We start from the raw sequence: 20449 nt of genomic DNA, 5'->3' as shown, positions 1-20449 counted from the left end.
GTCTACATACTGTACATACAGACTAGCAGGGGTATGTACTATAGGGGCACATTCCTGCTTTAGTCTTGGTGTTAAAGTCCAGCTTTTGGTTTTTCTAAACATGAAAATAATTATATTTCCCCAAGCCAAATGCTTGGGGGGGGGGTCCAAATGCAATCCACAATCTCCCACTTTGGGGAACATTGGAGCAAGTTCAGGAGTCTGGGGGAGCGGTCGAAGAACCCAGTAACGACCCTGGACATTAATGTAAACAATGGTCTTTTTATAGACTGGATACTGTATTAATATAGGATGTATCACGTATATTTAAATAATATAAATAAGTGGTTAGGAAAAGGTTAAACAAATCATAATAAAGAAATGCACAAACATAATAGAACTAGTACTGCACTTTCTAAGCACACATTCTCCCACCTCATGGTAAGGCTCCTGTCTCTTCTTCCTGGTAGCTACTATCTGGTCCATTGCACTGACTAAGGACTCAGAGCCACACACACTGCAACTTGGTAGAAGAAGCTGCTACCACTGGGCATGTGCAGCAGTTCCGCTCTGTCCCTTAAACTGCATGATGTGGTGGCAGCTCTAGTAATCATATTATATACCATTACTATTGCTGCCACTTACCAAGAGGAGGGGGGTTTCCAGTTGCCCTGTGTTTGCATATGAGATGGATGTCATAGACATTGTAGGTGGGGTATATCTTATTGTCTGTTCCCTGTGCTCCTTTCTCTCTAGCAAAACCCCATCATTATTTTCAATGAGATAAATAGGTGGTTGGTAATTATCAAGTAGCAAAACAATTAGACAGTAAATATAGCAAATTAACAGCAATCTATTTGTAGACTGATTAAATGTTTATTAAATATTTACAACATGCAAATGTGATTAAATCTATAAACAAAAGATAGTCATCAGCTTCGCTAGCATTCCACAATCCTACACTACTTAGCGGGGGTGGTCTTCAGTTTGCTGACTGCCGGGTTCCCGGCGCACAGTATACCGGCGCCGGAATTCCGACAGCCAGCATACCAACACTTTTTCTCCCTCGTGGGGGTCCACGACCACCCTGGAGGGAGAACGCGCACCACTGTGCCCGCAGCATGGCGAGCGCAGCGAGCCCACAAGGGGCTCATTTGCGCTCGCCACGGTGTCGGTATGCCGGCGGTCGGGCTCCCGGCACCGGTATGCTGGTCGCCGGGAACCCGGCCGCCGGCATACCATACTACACCCTTTAGCGGAGTATGGTGGTCATTCCGAGTTGTTCGCTCGCTAGCAGTTTTTAGCAGCCGTGCAAACGCTATGCCGCTGCCCACTGGGAGTGTATCTTAGCTTAGCAGAAGTGCGAACGAAAGGATCGCAGAGCGGATACAAAAATTTTTTGTGCAGTTTCAGAATAGCTTCAGACCTACTCCTAGCTTGCGATCACTTTAGCCCATTCGGTTCCGGATTTAACGTCACAAACACGGCCTGCGCTCACCCAGCCACGCCTGCGCTTTTCCTGGCACGCCTGCGTTTTTTTGAACACTCCCTGAAAACGGTCAGTTGACACCCAGAAACGCCCACTTCATGTCAATCACTCTGCGGCAGCCAGTGCGACTGAAAATCATCGCTAGACCCTGTGTGAAACGACATCATTTGTTGTAATAGTACATCGCGCGTACGCATGCGCAGAAGTGCAGTTTTTTAGCCTCATCGCTGCACAGCGAACGAATGCAGCTAGCGAACAACTCGGAATGACCACCGATGTCCTATACTAATTAATTCATGGTTTCCTTGATTATTACAACCAAGTGCTATACATCAGACGTACAGTACATAATCACCACACAAACATTTTATCATAAACTAGCTGTTCTACCCGTTCTTCGCACCGGAGTTTCTGATTTTCACGATTGTACATATAAATGAGTGTTAAAAAACCTGGTAAATCCATAGAGCTGTAAATTTGAGATGTCATAATGTAAGTGAATACTAATCCATTCTTGGCGTTACCCGAGCAGCACCCATAGCAGATATGGTAAAAAGTGACAGGACCGTTTTTGTATTTTTATTAAATTCTACCCACTCGAGGTACAATCCAAATTTTGATCCGATTGTCCGTTTGGGGCGTTATTGTTCACGCCATGCATTGGTAATGATGCCACCCTCTTTTCATCCCAGTAGGGGGGGGGGGGGTTTATTATAAATCTAATTATGTAGTTTTCCTATTTCCCACCTGAAGAATACCTATGTTACTTTTCATCTTCCTAACATATCGGTAAGTAAGTAAATTAGTGATGAGTGAGTGAGGGCTTTCGCATATTATCTATATCTATCTATCTATCTATCTATCTATCTATATATATATTTCTACTCTCTGCATTTCCCTTGAATGACAAAAAAATACATCATCATCGGAGGGTGCAGCTAATGTAAAAAGCCTTCAGCTGATGCTAAGGACTAAGGATACCTTGGGCAGCACAGTTGGAGTAATGGTTAACATTACTGCCTCAGAGTACTGAGGTCTTTGATACAATTCCCACAAATTCCCTAACTGTATGAAGCTTGTGTTTTCTCCCCGTGTTTGCGTGGCTTTTCTCCGAGTACTCCGGTTTCCTTCCACAATCCAAAAACATACTGGTAGGTAGGTTATTTGGATTCTTACAAAAAAAATTCCAATTAATTACAGCAGTTAGCTCTCCATTTAGAAATACATGAACATATGACACAAAGTCGGTGCTATTATCATGTAGCGCAGGACCATCAAAGCAGAGATGCCTTGGCATGGCTTGTGCATTACCATATGTTAGCAAATGTGTGTAACCGAGATTTCGTCATTTTCTGTTATTATGTAGGATGTAAATCTCTTTTACTGGCCCATTGCAGTGTGCTGGGGGAATTTTTTATTTTCTTGCCTAGATTAACCCGTCCCTTACATGAACCTGTGATGGGGATATAACTTGATTTGAGCAACTACAATTTTGTGTATCACTGTTCTGAGAGGCATGGATAGGGTCAGTAGCTAAAGGGTATGCTGATCCTTGTAGTGCCATATTGGAGGATCTTTGGGGGGGGGGGGGGGGGGGGTCCAGGTAAATTAGGTCTCAATTTAGAAATTCATGTACATAAATATAAACATAGAAACATAGAATTTGACGAGAAATAACAACCACTTGGCCCATCTAGTCTGCCCCTTTTTATTTTATTTTTATCCTTTAGGTAATCTCAACCCTTTTTGAACCTTAATTCTTTGTCAGGATATTCATATGCCTATCCCAAGCATGTTTAAATTGCTCTACAGTCTTAGGGGTATATTCATTTGGTGTCGAAAACTGCCGTCTGTTGAAAAAAAGACGGCAGTTTTTTACTTTTTAAGGTCGAATCGTGATTCGACCTATTCAGTCATATTCGAGAAGTCGTGGAATTCGACTTGTCGAATGGTACATGAATCGGCGGTATAGCTGCTGATTCACGTACTTTTGAGTGAAACGGGGCCAAATTTGACAGGATTTGGAGGAGGAGGAGGGGGGGGGGGGGAGCCGCAGGCATACAGGGGAGATCAGCGTTACAGCACAGCGCTGCAGCAGGATGTCTCACAGCTGCGCCGCTCACGGCAGCATCCACCCAGCTCCAGCAAGTGAGGTCACGCTTGCTGGAGCCAGGTGGACACTGCCGTGAGGTTGGGCGGCTGTGTGACATCCTCCCGCAGCGCTGCTCTCCTCCGTCTGCCCGTGGCTGTCCCAGCTGGTCTCCCCGTGGCTCCCCCCCCCCCCCCTCTCCTCCTCTGGGTCCCTCATCTCAATTCGACTTTTTAAAAGTTGAATTGAGATGAGATTGAATTGGGGTTGTCGGATCCATTCCGACAAATGCATGTGGGAATGGATCCAACCCTAACTGAATATACCCCTTAGCCTCTACCACCGCTGATGGGAGGCTATTCCACTTATCCACTACCCTTTTTGTGAAGTCATTTTTCCTTAAATTTCCCCTGAACCTGCCTCCCTCCACTCAGTGCATGTCCCTGAGTTCTAATACTTCTCTTCCTTTGAAGAATGTTTCCTTCCTGAACTTTGTTAAACCCCTTGATATATTTGAAAGTTTCTATCATGTCTCCCCTTTCTCTTCTCTCCTCCAAACTATAGACCCCAACAGTGGCGGATCCAGGGGGGGGGGGCACTCGGGCCCGTGCCCCCCCTGTCATTTCTGGCCTCCGTCCCGTTATCCCCCGGCGCCGCACAGGGAGATGACGGGCGCCCGCTGAGATTGTGTTACCAGCGGGCGCCCGTCTCCCTGCACAGCGGCAGCCGGAGGCAGGAGCTCAGTACTGAGCTCCGGCTTCTGGCGCTGTCACTGTGCGCTTTGGGAGAGACATCAGTCATGACGTCTCTCTCATAGTGCTGCTGAGTGACTGAGGAGCGGACGCCCGGGGAGGAGGAGGACTTCAGCGGCGCGGGAACGGGGCTCGGTAAGTATGTTTTTTATTTCCTTAATGCAGCGGGGGCATCTTCTGGGGGCAAACTACGGGGGACATTACTACTGGGGGGGGCATCAACAAGGGGCATTACTACTGGGGGGGGGGAACTACTGGGTGCATTATAACTGGGGGGCATCTACTGGGGGCATCACTACTGAGGGGTCATCTATTGGGGGCAGCTACTGGGGGACATTTTTACTGGGGGCCATCTACTGGGGTATTACTACAGGGGGGTCATCTATTGGGGCAAACTCGTAGGGGGCATTATTACTGGGGGGTCATCTATTGGGGGCAGCTACTGGGGCATTATTACTGGGGGGCATCTACTGGGGGCATTACTACTGGGGGGTCATCTATTGGGGGCAGCTACTGGGGGACATTTTTACTGGGGGGCATCTACTGGGGGCATTATTACTGGGGGGCATCTACTGGGGCATTACTACTAGGAGGTCATCTACTGGGGGCAAACTCATAAGGGGCATTACTACTGGAGGCAAACTACTGGAGGACATTATTACTGGGGGGCATCTACTGGGGGCAAACTACTGGGGGCCAACTACAAAGGTGCCAACTACTGGCGGCGTAACTACAGGGGCATTACTACTGGCGGCTTAACTACAGGGGCATTACTACTTGGGGGCTAAACTACAGGGGGGCCAAACTACTGGGGGCTTAACTACAGGGGCCAAACTACTGGGGGATAACTACAGGGGCCAAACTACTGGGGGCATTACTACTGAAGGCTAAGCTACAAGGGGGCATACCTACAGGGACTAAACTACAATGGGGCAAACTACAGGGGGGCATTACTACCGGTGGCTAAACTACTGGGGGCATTACCACTGGGAGGCTAAACTAAAGGGGGGGGTAAACTACTGGGGTCATGACTGCAGGGGAATTACCACTGGGGGCATAATGACTGGGGGCATTACAACAGGCAACATTACTACTGGGGGCAATACGGGCATTGCAAAAGGGGCACCACTACTTGGGGGTCTATATAAGGGGCACTACCAGTACAGTGGAAAGTGCATGATGAGCGCTACAACTGTGGGCATTGTATAAGAAGCGCCACCTCACATGCACCGAAGCCGCACGCAAATGTACTTGCCCCTTCCATGGTGCCCCCCCTATCATTTTCTTCTGGATCCGCCCCTGGACCCCAATGTAAGTGCTATAATCATATAGAGTAGGACCACACAGCAGAGACATCTTGGCATGGCTGGTGGCTACCATATGTTTGCAAATATATATAACTGATATCTCTGTATGTTTTATTTTTATGTCAAATATAAATCTCTCTTACTGGCCCACTGCAGTGTGCTAGGGGAATTTTGTTAGTTTGTTCTTGTCTAGATTAACCCCTCACTTACATGCCCTCCCACCATTTAATAATGCCACCTCCTACCCCTATGGGGCTGACTGCTCCTGGTGCACCAATATTTGCAGCCAATGCATCCTTTGTGTATTTGAAGCTGGCCAACATTGAAGTCTGGACCCACGGCCAACCCGGAGGCATATTAATGCATTAATGCACCAACGCTATGCCCTGACCACACTGGCCGGTGCACGTGCTGTACAACAATAGGTATATACTGAACAAGGCCATGCACTTCCCCCACGGTATCCGGACTCCAGGTCGACAGCACAAAGGTCGACACACCTTAGGTCGACGCCAATTGGTCGACACACCTTAGGTCGACACACCTTAGGTCGACATGGACAAAAGGTCGACAGGAACAAGATCGAAATGGAAAAAGGTCGACATGAGTTTTTCACGATTTTTTTTCTTTTTTTTGAACCTTTTCATACTTAACGATCCACGTGGACTACGATTGGAACGGTAAAGTGTGTCGAGCGAAGCGGTAGCGGAGCGAAGGCACCATGCCCAAAGCATGGCGAGCGAAGCGAGCCATGCGAGGGGACGCGGTGCACTAAATGGGGTTCCCGGTCACTCTACGAAGAAAACGACACCAAAAAAACATAAAAAACTCATGTCGACCTTTTTCCATGTCGACCTTGTTCCTGTCAACCTTTTATCCATGTCAACCTTTTGTCCATGTCGACCTAAGGTGTGTCGACCAATTGGCGTCGACCTAAGGTGTGTCGACCTTTGTGCTGTCGACCCTCAGTCCCAGACCCTCCCCCACCCACCCCTTCCCCCAACCATCCCCTCTCCCTCCACCTGGACCCACTCAATGTTTTGCGCCCACACAGCAATGTGAAATGTGCCATCTATATATACAAACAAAATACAGTATACTGTATTACTAGAAGAAAATAAACAGCAGAAAGTACGTTACCATGAGGGAACACGATATAAATTCACAATATTATATGAATGTGTTCTCTGACGGAGGATGTCCTTAATCCCTGTAAAAAAATAATAATATTATTTTATAACAAAGTCATAAGCTCTAATTCTGCAGAATTCCATCACAACCAAAATAATTCACAGAAATGACAAGCCTAGTGCGCAGTATTTCACAGTAATGGTACCAGGAGAAGGCTGTTACTCAGGTGTCACTGACAGCAGTTCCAGGAGAACTGTTCATATTTCCTTACAAGCAGTGAGATGGTCTATAGAGGGGGGGAAATTGTATAGAAAGGTGTTATCGCACTAACGTGGCATACATAGATCAGACTTAACGCTCTAGTCAACGCTATACTTTTTATTCTCCACTCCCTTCCTAACATCAGCACATGGGGCCTAATGTATTTTGTGATAGTAATGTTTGTTATTGTTCTGTATTGTCTTATTTTCTCGCTAGCCATTTTGGTTAACATTTCCAATAACCCATATACACAGTTCCATATAGCGTCAGGCTTATGTCAATGATCGGGAGTTTATAGTTGTGAAGTCTCATAAATACAGTACACTATACAGTGTATATCCCAAACATATTTGAAAAGTCATTTTCTGATACTGGTAGTTTTTTTTTTTTTAATTATTACAATTTCAGCTTTGTAACCCATCTCCAACAGTTGCAGTATATGCAGAGGTTCCCAAACTCTGTATCGAAGTAGGGCCGGATTATAGGTGGGATGGTTGTCCAGGGGCCCACACACTTTGGGGGTTCCCACACTCCAGCAAACATTGCCCAGGTCCGGCACCCCTGCACCCTTCCTGGCCGGCTCAGAGTCCCGGCAGCACAGGATAAGTTTGATCTTTGAGACGGAGACAGCTTTGTCTCTACAGTGAGCCCCGACCCTCACGGACATAATGCCGCAATTTGCGGGTGTATGGGGAAGAGGGCGAGGCATAATGCTGTGAAGGGCCTACCCCCATCAGTGACCTGATGCTGCTGTAGCCTAACAGGTAGTATTTCTCTTGTTCTATTCTTCCCTCTCTCTCTTGGTCCCCTCCTCTCTCCCGGACACCTTTTCTCTCCCTCTTGCTCCCCTCTCTCTCTCACTCCCTGACACTCGTTCTTTCTCCCTCTCTCCTGTCCCCTCCTCTCGCTGTGTATCTCTCCCTTACTCCCATCACTCTGTCTCTCTCCTTGACACTCCCCCCTCCCTGACATCCTTTCTCTGCCTCTCGGTTCTATCCCTGACACTCGCTCTCTCCCCCTCCCTATCTCTACACTCTTTCTCCCTCTCTTGTTCCCCCCACTCACTCCCCCTCCCTCTCTTTCTGACACACCCTCTCTCCCTCCTCTCTCTCTCCTTTGTCCCCCTCCCTCTTTCCCAAACACGCTTTCTCTTGCTCCCCTCTCTCCAACACCGTATCTATCTTTCTCCATGACACCCTTTCTCTTGTCCCTCTCTCTCTCCCTGACACATTCACTATCTTTCACCCTCTCCTCCGTCTCTCTGACACTCTCTCTTCTTCTTATTCCCTCTGACACCCTCTCTCACTCCGACACCTTCTCTCTTTCTCCTGTCTACCTCGCTCCACCAGTCTCTCCGACACCCTCTTTGTCTCTCACTCCCCTCACTCTCTCTCCTACTCCGCTAAAGGGCATAATAGTGACAGCGGCAGGGTGCAGAGTCAATTTTATTGGTGAGGTGCGCCCCCCCCCCCCCCCCACACACACACACCATTGCTGCCCGCGGCCCCTACTAGCCTTAATCTGGCCCTGTATTCAAGGCACCCTAACAATTCAGGTTTAAGGATATCTATGCTTGGGCACAGGTGCCTTAATATGTACCCAAGTCATTTTGATTTAACCATCTATGCTCAGCCATCGATATCCTTAAAACCTGGACTGTTAGGGTGCCTTGAGGACCAAGTTTGGGAACCTCTGGTATAGGTATATGGACATTAGCTTCAGGCTGTGGCTGTGTTTGTTTTCATGTGACTTTTCTGCAGCGGAAAATAAATGAAAATTCATTGCAATATTGCATAACACCTCCATGAAAAGTATGTCTTGGATATAGTTTTCTATTAGAATGATAGATCCTGCTCTGTTGGCTGCTGAATAAGAGATATATTCATTAGCCCTTAATTTCTACAAAAATAGGTGAAAATTAACATCTTCGCCTACTTTTGTAGAAATTAAGTATCAGGGACATTCATTATAAGGAGATGCAGGAAATATCAAAGATATCTCCTCCTTACCTTTCAGTCTCAATCTGGTCCGCTGTACCCATACTATTGTATGGGGATCAAAAGTAATCAATCTCTGGAAATACAACATTTTTGGAGCTTGACAGCAGAAACCTACGCCATCTCCAGTTGGCATTGGTTCCCTGACCCCACTCGAGGTCCAGTTTGCAAAAAGGAATCTTTTTGGTTCACTCCGCCACTGTTTGGCTCCTTCTTCTGGCCACCATGAACTTCGCCCATAGATGAACCCCAGTTCATGCATGCGCACTTGCACTGCCAGCTACGATCACTGAGAAGCATTCGGGAGCTGGGCCCAATAGATTATGCCATAATCTATAGTAGTATATGGGCTACATTCCGTAGAAATCACTGAATGAGGGTTCCTCCACTATCCATTGGCTGCAATGGCCACTGCATCCGCAGAACGACCACCCGGCTCCCGAAGTAGAAATGAAATGATTACTTTTGCGATCATCTCACTTATTTACACATCACCGGGACAGGCTCCTGTTCCTACATTTTTAGTACATTCAGACAAATGTAAATTTCTTATTGCCGAGATTAGTAGCACTAAAAAAATTCTAATTAACAGGTATAAAAATTATAATTAGTAAATATGCCCCATGATCGCTTGCTGATAGGGAAACGGGGTTCATTTGCTGTATGTAGAGGAATGGGGGTCATTTGCTGGACAGGTGGTCATCTTATATGTAGAGGAATGGTGGTAATTTGAGGAATAGGGGTCATTTGCTGGGTAGTAGAATGGTGGGTATTACCTGGGTACAAGAATGTTGGGCATTTGCAGAATGTAGATCATGTTCACCTTTTAATATACCCCCACAAGTAATACAAGGCCACAGGTGGATGTACTGTATGGTGCACCCAACTCTGATAAAACAACCCTGTACCAATGCAGTAACGTTGCTCACCAAAGAGGCAGATTCTAAGTTGCATGCAATGTGGCTGCAGTTACAGGCATCTGTGGAAGCCTAATTTACTACCTTATGCTGATGGCAGTATTCGATCAACTAATCTAAAATATGTGCTTCTTCCAAGGGACACCCGTACCGCCCATTAACAGCCGTCAAAACCATCATTAGTGCAGAACTCGCGGTTTGCATCCGTGAGATTCGGAATTAGACCCCAAACATTCATCTTACACAGATAATTATTACAGGGAATTGTGTCTGCCCTTAGTACGCTAAGAACAATAGATTTGTGCATTATGTATACATTTAACCCAATGATTAATACACGGTTCAAACTTCAGCTGAGATCTGAGCATCAGGAAATCAACCTCATCTTGTCACAACAAAATAATTAACTGTCAAGATGTTTCACTTCTGGAATTAATTATTGCAGACTTCTCACATAAATTTTGCTATCTAATGTGATGAATCATTTAGCTCCACAGAGGATCACTGTAATTTCTCTGAGAGTTCGGCGAAGGCAGGTGACAATTAAATTGCTTAAAACTATAATTTGTGAAGCTTGATTTAAAAAAAGAAAAGAAAAAAAAAAAGTCTCGGTTTTCAGATCCTGAACTGGGCATGATTATGCAGAATGTATTATGCTGCTGCATCATAGGCGTGCGCAGCACATTTCATTAGGGTGTGCACCATCAGAGGGGAGTGTCTAGTGCCGCCTACTGGGAGTGTCCAGCACTATTTTACAACAAGTATTGGGGGAGAGAGTCAGACAAAGGCCCTCATTCCGAGTTGTTCGCTCGCAAGCTGCTTTTAGCAGCATTGCACACACTAAGCCGCCGCCTACTGGGAGTGAATCTTAGCTTAGCAAAATTGCGAACGAAAGATTCTCAAAATTGCGAATAGAAATTTCTTAGCAGTTTCTGAGTAGCTCGACACTTACTCTGCCACTGCGATCAGTTCAGTCAGTTTCGTTCCTGGTTTGACATCACAAACACACCCAGCGTTCGCCCAGACACTCCCCCGTTTCTCCAGCCACTCCCGCTTTTTTCTCAGAAACGGCAGCGTTTTTTCACACACACCCATAAAACGGCCAGTTTCTGCCCAGAAACACCCACTTCCTGTCAATCACATTACGATCACCAGAACGAAGAAAAAACCTCGTAATGCCGTGAGTAAATTACCAAACTTCTTAGCAAATTTACTTGGCGCAGTCGCAGTGCGAACATTGCGCATGCGCAATTAGCGGAAAATCGCTGCGATGCGAAGAAAATTACCGAGCGAACAACTCGGATTGAGGGCCAAAATACACACTTGTACGATAGGCAGTCGGGCCGATGGTCGGACCGAATTCCCTTCAGTCTGGACTATGGCCATTTGCCGTACACACCAGGATGTAAGATCAGTATTCCATTCTTCATTACAAAGCACTGGGTCGCTTGCAATATTTTCCAGTTGGCCGTGTAGCATGGCTGACAGGAACATGTTACTTACGACCCACAGGAGCACGCAATAGTCGGTACACACTAGCCGATATGCATGATTTGTTGTGCCAATACGGCAAATCGTGCCAATATCAGCCTAGTGTGTACCCAGCCTAAGAATGCGAAAAGGAGGGGGTAGATGTGGGATCGACCCTGACTGCGCTACCGTGCTGCGACCAACTCCGTGCATCCAACTACTCTTCACTAAAACAGACTTTTGGAGTGGGATATAATGCTATCCAAGTTTGCTGGAATTGTGAGATTCCGGCCGAACTCTGACTTTTTTTTAAAGTGTCTATCATTTACAAGGCAAACTATGCATTGTAAATGACTGCTGCTTTAAAAAAACGTCCACGTTTGGCCGGGATCCCGCAACTCCAGCAAACTTGAACAGCATTATATCCCGCACTAGATTTTAATCTCCAGCTGTTGCCCAATATTATCAATAGGAAAAGCACGGGACCTTCTAAGTATAAAATATACTTATTTCTTAAACTGACTACTACAGTGACACATATCCCCAGACACACATATTTATTATAGTAGGTGTAAATGAGGCGGCACTCACAGGGCTTGTGTAGATCCAATATAATCAGGTGACCAGCACCAAGCACTGCATCAACTTTTCAATGTGCCACAGAACAAATGTATAGCAGAATGAGCTGGTTTCAGAAGACCTTGTAAGATGTATTTTTGCTGAAATGTGACCCCACAGCTGCCAGTACCACCCAATCGCTCCATAACAATATTGAAGAATTGGCCCACTATAACCCCCCGCAGTAAAGGAGTCCTTTACAGTGAGGCCTTGTCCTGACCCTAACTTTGTCCCTAACTTTGACCCTAACTTTGTCAATCGTACCCACATTGACCTCCATGCTATCTGGAGACAGCAGACAGAGGACTTGCATTTGTGTGGCATTCTTTGGGTGAGATTCAAATGATATATCACGCCCAATTTCCTTTCTAAAATGATCTCCGTTATCGCGCATATTGCGCCCAGAGTGATCAGGTTTAGTTGTGTAAAGGGTTGGGTGCCTCACTACTCCGGGCGTAGCGAGCTGAAATAATGATACAACGTCCCTGAGGGCAGAAACAGAACGGGTGTTTAAAGGGGTGAAAATAATTGAATCCCACCCTTTATATGAATATTCTTTGTGGATTGTATTTGGCCAAACTACATTGGTGACAGTGGGGGCAGCTGATGCGCTCTGGCTAGAAAGGACAAATACATGGCATTGCCGAGAGACCCATCGTGCTGCAGGAGGGGACTGTTAGTGAAAAAAAATGTTGGGGCAGCCATCTTTGTAGTAACTTGTAAGGGATGCTGAGGTGCTGCGCAAAGCGCAACTCAACGAGTGTCCCCTGTTCCCGGTGAGAGAGGGAACTGTCAGCGATATCCCTGAAGCCGAGTCCCGTGTGTTCCTCCCGGCTTCCGGCAACTGTGTGTGTGCAGCAGCAGGCGAGAGAGACAGATGGTGCTGAGCGGAGGTGGCTTCATCTAGACAGAGGAGCGGAGGCGGGCTACCCAGTGTCTGCACTGGGAGAGGTGGCTCCAGAGTCCCCGTTAGTGGACAGGAAAGGGGGTGTGATGACGGGGTTCCCCACACCTACAGGGGAGGATCTTCACTCCCCTAGACACGAGCAATATAGAAGAGTAGAGGGGGAAATGATGATCAAGTAACTGGGGATATAATTTATATTTAAATAGCGGCGGAGCTGGCATGGGGGGTGTCCGACATTAGGGGGCGCCTGTGCGCACGAGGCACCCCCCGCGCGCACGCCTATGTGCGGCATTTGATATAGATTTATTTGTATAGGGGTTTCGATATTTCATTTTATTTTCCAGGTCTCTTTTTTGGGGGGTTTATTCATGAAACAACAATACACATCCCCTTTTAGTCCTGATGCCTTGTGATTACAGGTTACACCGCTGCCTCCGCTGCTGTTTGTGCTTTACGCATTTTTCTCTGGCTGGGTCCACAGGATTATCCACAGGATAACATTGGGATATTGTCGAGCGACAGCGAAAATGGCACCAACACGGTCACGAGCTTTCTGGCCTCCCAGGATGCATTGGGGCCTTCACTATATAGTCCCGCCCACTGACTCAGTCAGATCAGTTTTTTGCTTGGTGCGGCAGGAAGCCGCATGGTCACAGGGCTGCTGTGAGAGCAGCCTCAAGCTTTTATTATTTTATTTTTATAAACTTACTATATTGTTTTTTGAGCGACTTCTCTTAACAGTGTCTTAAACGCATACTAGAAAGAGTCGCTCCAACAACTCCTCACCGGGTCGCAACAACGCTTACCTTCGGGTATCAGTGCTGTCTAGACGGGCGTCTGTGTCGGATGTTCTAGCAGGTCCAGCAGACGTAACCAGGCTGTGGCCGGAGCATGGGGAGACGGTGATTCTATGGACTTCCTCTTACTAGAGGGGTCAGGACACAGCTACACTGATTTGGTGGAGACTACAAACAGTGTGTTGATGCGCCGAACATCTAGAGTGCGACAGCGTTACGATCCTGGGATCATTGGCGCCAGGACTAGGTAGAGGCCGCGATCCTGGGAGTTTAAGTCAACAGGGGGATACAGACGCTCTCCTGGCCGCCCCTCCTCCGAGTTCATGGCCAGTTCCCGCGTGTCTCTCGTTTCATGAGCTGAATGACCTCACTTCCGGCTCAGACGCTACCACGAGGGTACTCGGTCGCAGCTTAGATGCTGCGGTTGTGTACACTGGAGATAAACCCGCCAGACCGAGTCGCAGGGCTTAGCGTCTGCATACACGTGGAAGTCGCTCAGCGTCCGTGTCCGTTGGTGAGCGTCCGTGTCTGTTATCAGTTACCAAGAGCGGCAGTGTACACCAGTAGCGTCTGAATCCACTCAGCGTCTTACGAGCGTATTTGCTTGGATATGGAAGTGTGGTGAGTCTCCCTGTATCCCGATCTCCGGTACAGTACTAAAAATTCTCTCTACTTCTTAGTATGCATTGTTAATTTTTAGTACCTATTGCATATGAGACCTGTATATTACTGTGTTTTCTGCATGTTATGTTGAAAAAAGAACCAGTTTAAAACAGAAGTACAATTTTCCTACTTATGTATAAAGTTGTTATGGAGGTTGTATTCTCATATGGCAATGTCTAATGCTTTAACATGTGACTGACTGCTGGTATGTGTGCTGACTTTTCTGTGTAATGTCAGTCCTGTTCTGACCCTCAAATCAGGTGCACTGTGGTCAGATTGATCTCACCTCAATATACACTGCTCAAAAACATAAAGGGAACACTAAAATAACACATCCTAGATCTGAATGAATGAAATATTCTTATTAAATACTTTGATCTTTACATAGTTGAATGTGCTGACAACAAAATCACACAAAAATTATCAATGGAAATCAAATTTATTAACCCATGGAGGTCTGGATTTGGAGTCACCCTCAAAATTAAAGTGGAAAAACACACTACAGGCTGATCCAACTTTGATGTAATGTCCTTAAAACAAGTCAAAATGAGGCTCAGTAGTGTGTGTGGCCTCCACGTGCCTGTATGACCTCCCTACAACCCACACAAGTGGCTCAGGTAGTGCAGCTCATCCAGGATGGCACATCAATGCGAGCTGTGGCAAGAAGGTTTGCTGTGTCTGTCAGCGTAGTGTCCAGAGCATGGAGGCACTACCAGGAGACAGGCCAGTACATCAGGAGACATGGAGGAGGCCGTAGGAGGGCAACAACCCAGCAGCAGGACCGCTACCTCCGCCTTTGTGCAAGGAGGAACAGGAGGAGCACTGCCAGAGCCCTGCAAAATGACCTCCAGCAAGCCACAAATGTGCATGTGTCTACTCAAACGATCAGAAACAGACTCCATGAGGGTGGTATGAGGGCCCGACGCACACAGGTGGGGATTGTGCTTACAGCCCAACACCGTGCAGGGCGTTTGGCATTTGCCAGAGAACACCAAGATTGGCAAATTCGCCACTGGCGCCCTGTGCTCTTCACAGATGAAAGCAGGTTCTCACTGAGCACATGTGACAGACGTGACAGAGTCTGGAGACGCCAAGGAGAACGTTCTGCTGCCTGCAACATCCTCCAGCATGACCGGTTTGGCAGTGGGTCAGTAATGGTGTGGGGTGGCATTTCTTTGGAAGGCCGCACAGCCCTCCATGTGCTCGCCAGAGGTAGCCTGACTGCCATTAGGTACCGAGATGAGATCCTCAGACCCCTTGTGAGACCATATGCTGGTGCGGTTGGCCCTGGGTTCCTCCTAATGCAAGACAATGCTAGACCTCATGTGGCTGGAATGTGTCAGCAGTTCCTGCAAGACGAAGGCATTAATGCTATGGACTGGCCCGCCTGTTCCCCAGACCTGAATCCAATTGAGCACATATGGGACATCATGTCTCGCTCCATCCACCAATGCCACGTTGCACCACAGACTGTCCAGGAGTTGGCGGATGCTTTAGTCCAGGTCTGGGAGGAGATCCCTCAGGAGACCATCCGCCACCTCATCAGGAGTATGCCCAGGCATTGTAGGGTGGTCATACAGGCACGAGGAGGCCACAGACACTACTGAGCCTCATTTTGACTTGTTTTAAGGACATTACATCAAAGTTGGATCAGCCTGTAGTGTGTTTTTCCACTTTAATTTTGAGGGTGACTCGAAATCCAGACCTCCATGGGTTAATAAATTTGATTTCCATTGATAATTTTTGTGTGATTTTGTTGTCAGCACATTCAACTATGTAAAGAGCAAAGTATTTAATAAGAATATTTCATTCATTCAGATCTAGGATGTGTTATTTTAGTGTTCCCTTTATTTTTTTTGAGCAGTGTACTTACATATAGGGTGATTTTCAGTCACAAATTGTGTAGTCAATAACAGATTATTACCTTGTCTGTGATCGGCAAAAGTGATGAGGAGAATTTATCAAGCACTTCTACAGCCCTAACATGCTTATCTTGTAAGTCAGGGGTAATTGATATGGATCAATTAGTCACTTATGAGGGTTTGTGTGCAAACTGTTTCGCGTTTCAGCGAAGTAAAAAACAGGATTTGGTTCAGCCACCAACAGAGCCACCATGGAATATGTTCGCAAAGACTCTATCTTCTATAGCGGACAGGTTAACTCCAGTAGCACCACCTCAAGGGTTAGGTTACACTATGAACCCATATATGCAGCTCCCTTCCTATGGCTTGGTTCCAGTAGCCTCTACAAGCAACCAAGGGACAGGTAAGACTAAGACAGATACGTCTATGTGGCAGACTACACAGGATGATACATCGGATGATGATACAATAGATTCGACTCCGTATGATGATCAGTCGCAGAGTTTTAGTTCAGAGGATGTAGCTGAACTGATTAATGCTGTGAAGGCTGTTCTCTCGCTGGAAGAGCCAGCCAAGACAGTGTTAAAAACTAAAGCACCTGTATTTAAACGAACAAAGTCAGTGAAAGCTGAATTCCCAGCGTCAGATGAGCTGACAGAAATGATGGATAAGTCATGGGCGCCCAGTAAAAAGTTTAAGATTCCTAAAAGATGGGATTCTTATTATCCATTTCCAGCTGTGGATTGTTCGAAAAGAGAAGTTCCTCCAAAAGTAGATGCACATGTTCTGCGACTCGTGCATAAATCTGCTTTACCACTGTCATCTACCTCACTAAATGATGTCACAGACAGAAGGGTAGATAGCCTTTTGAAAAATATTTTTTCTCTAGTAGGAGCAGTGGTAAGACCTGCTATGGCTTCGGCCTGGGTAGCAAAGGCAATGGGCGAATGGATAGAGGAACTAAAAAATAGCATCCCTTCTCCTACTAGGGAGCAAGAGGATCGTTTTTGCCGTTTAAGACAATCTGCCCAGTATTTGGAAGAAGCAGCAATTGATGTAGGTACAGTTGCTTCTAAAGCTTCAGCCTTGACAGTAGTTGCTCGCAGAGCAGTTTGGCTACGTACCTGGAAGGCAGATGCGGAATCCAAGAAGGAATTGGAAGCATTGCCTTTTGTCTGTAATATATTATTTGGAAAACCTTTATCGGATATCCTAGAATCAGAGGCTGAATCGAAAAAGGTCAGATTTCCGGCTACCTATAACCCTAAGTCCAAGGGTTTAAAATTTCGCTCTTTTCGTTGGCAAAGCAAAGCGAAAGCTAAAGAGGAGCCTAAGCAACCCCAGTTTAAATCCAGGGGTAGGAAGCAGTGGGCTAGCAAAAAGCCAGCTTCCAAACCTGAACAGAAACCATCAGCCTGAAGAGACGGGCCTCCGCCTGGAGGATTCCAGGGTTGGGGGCCGACTCCTTCATTTTGCACACATATGACAGCAGTCAACAACAGATGCTTGGGTGCAGAAGGTAGTATCTCAGGGGTATGGGTTCCCATTCAGGAGGCAGCCTCCTCAAAGATTTTTTTTGCACCAGCCCGTCTCGTATAGAGTCGAAGGCCAATGCCCTGCAAGAAGCAGTCCAAAAATTACTGCAGTCAGGTGTGATTGTCCCAGTACCTCCATCACAAAGGGGACAGGGGTTTTACTCCAATCTATTTCTAATCCAGAAACCAAATGGGTCATACCGACCAATCCTCAATCTGAAAATGTTGAACAAATACATATGGATCCCGAAGTTCCACATGGAGACGCTACGCTCCATAATGTTGGCTATGGAACCGGGAGATTACATGGTATCTCTAGATGTACGGGATGCTTACCTACATGTGCCTATAGCACTGTCACATCAGTGTTACCTCAGGTTTGCCATCCTCCAGGAACATTTTCAGTTCCAAGCTCTGCCTTTTGGGCTAGCTACAGCACCCAGGGTGTTTACCAAGATCATGGTGGTTATGGCAGCTTGTCTGCGCAAACAGGGGATAAGAATATTCCCATACCTCGACGACCTGTTAATCTTAGCACACTCGCAAGATTTACTGTTGAGCCATCTTCAACAGACGATAGTTTGTTTACAGAGACACGGGTGGCTCATAAATTGGGAAAAGTCGTTCCTGAATCCGTCACAGCAATTGGTTCATTTGGGGGCCATATTGGATTCAGACCTACAGAAAGTTCTCCTACCAGAGAAAAAGATAGTCAAGGTGCAGGTCATGGCTCAGGAAGCGTTGCAAGCCCAGACAATGTCAGCCCATGCAGCAATGCGACTGTTGGGTCTGATGGTATCAACCTTCGACATGGTGGAATATGCGCAATTCCACTCCAGACCGTTGTAGCACCTTATTCTGACCAAATGGAACGGAAATCATCAGACGATAAAGAAGCAGATGATAAAGTTTCCAGTAAACGTAAAAAGGTCTCTAGCGTGGTGGCTACAGACAGACCATTTAAACAAGGGGAGACCCTTTTGGATAAAAGAGTGGCAAGTCCTGACAACAGCCTGCAAGGCTGGGGGGCGGTACTCGGAAGCCTATGGTTCCAGGGAAAATGGACCGCAAGGGAAAGTCGCCTGCCGATAAATCTGTTGGAAATAAGGGCCATTTACTTGGCTCTGGTTCAGGCAAAGGACAGTCTGCAAGGAAGACCGGTCCAGATCCGCTCAGACAATGCGACAGCAGTAGCATACCTCAATCATCAAGGAGGAACTCACAGCAAGAGACTGATGGAGGAAGTAACTCCCATTTTAAAATGGGCAGAACTCCATCTCCCAGCATTGTCAGCAGTATTTGTCCCGGGTGTACTAAATTGGGAAGCGGATTTTCTCAGTCGACGCACCATTCAGGAAACCGAATGGGCACTACACCCAGAAGTGTTTCAGACACTGGTGAACAGATGGGGTCTACCAGAGATAGACCTTATGGCGTCTCGTCTAAACAACAAAGTTCCAAGGTACGGATCGAGAACAAGGGACCCAGGAGCGGTCCTTGTAGACGCACTGTCAGTAGAATGGAGGTTTCAGCTGGCATATCTGTTCCCTCCAATATCTCTGTTACCCAGAGTAGCGAGGAAGATAAACCAGGCAAAAGGAGCAATCATTCTAATAGCTCCAGCTTGGCCAAGAAGGCATTGGTACACAGATCTGTTGAGAATGTCCATGGAAGCACCGATACTGCTCCCTCAACGTCTAGATCTGCTAATGCAGGGTCCTTGTTGTCACAGTCATCTGGATCGCCTGTCTTTGACGGCGTGGCTGTTGAAACCTCTATCTTAGAGGCTAAAGGAGTTTCGAAACAAGTAATCCAAACTATGCTTAGAGCAAGAAAGCCTTCTTCGGCCCGTGTGTATCATAGAATATGGCAAGCCTATATTCACTGGTGTACTGGAAAAAATTTCAATCCGAGCTCTTTTAAAGTAGCTAGGATTTGGGATTTTCTTCAAGCAGGATTGGATAAAGGTTTGAAAGTTGCTTTCTTGAGGGTTCAAGTATCAGCATTAACTGTATGGTTTCAGCAGAAGATTGCTTATTTACAGGATGTACGTATGTTTTTTCAAGGAGTGGTACATATTCATCCTCCATTTGTCCCTCCTGCAGCTCCCTGGGATTTGAATTTAGTTCTTAAATATCTCCAGGGTCCTCTGTTTGAACCACTTGAGAGAGCAGATCTTAAGGGGTTAACGGTTAAAGTTATTTTTTTACTGGCAATGGCGTCAGCCAGAAGAGATTTAGGAGCATTATCGTGTAAGTCTCCTTTCCTAAGTTTTTTTCCAGACAGAGCAGTTCTCAGAACGAGATCTAGCTATCTTCCAAAGGTGGTATCAAAGTTTCACCTGAATGAAGAGATTGTAGTCCCAGCTTTTCAGGTATCGGGACTATCTGCAGGAGAAGCATCGCTGGACGTGGTCCGGGCTTTAAGAATCTACATTGATCGTACTAGTGCCATCAGGAAAACAGATTCTCTCTTCATCCTCTACGGATTCCATAGAAGAGGATGGCCTGCTAGTAAACAGACGCTGGCGAGATGGCTCCTAATGGTAATATCAGAAGCGTATTCTCATGCAGATCTCCCTATTCCGGCTAATGTCTCTGCACACTCTACACGTAAGGTAGGTCCTTCATGGGCAGCACAACAGGGTGCTTCAGCAGAACAGATATGTAAGGCAG

The 20449-nt window shown here is 46.6% G+C and overlaps 1 long non-coding RNA gene across 1 annotated transcript in view; it reads right to left on the bottom strand.

Annotated features, from left to right (window-relative positions):
• The window catches only part of LOC134928525 (uncharacterized), a 198138-nt gene that overhangs the window by 120434 nt on the left and 57255 nt on the right, over positions 1–20449 (bottom strand). Inside the window, exon 3 of the long non-coding RNA XR_010177943.1 lies at positions 6757–6826. This is a non-coding gene — a long non-coding RNA (uncharacterized LOC134928525). The remainder of the gene's footprint in view (positions 1–6756; positions 6827–20449) is intronic.

This window comes from Pseudophryne corroboree, chromosome 5, assembly GCF_028390025.1.
Source record: "Pseudophryne corroboree isolate aPseCor3 chromosome 5, aPseCor3.hap2, whole genome shotgun sequence".
In the NCBI taxonomy this organism is placed as follows: domain Eukaryota; kingdom Metazoa; phylum Chordata; class Amphibia; order Anura; family Myobatrachidae; genus Pseudophryne; species Pseudophryne corroboree.
The sequence above is the reverse complement of the archived record's forward strand: the minus strand, read 5'-3'. Positions and strand labels throughout refer to the sequence as shown.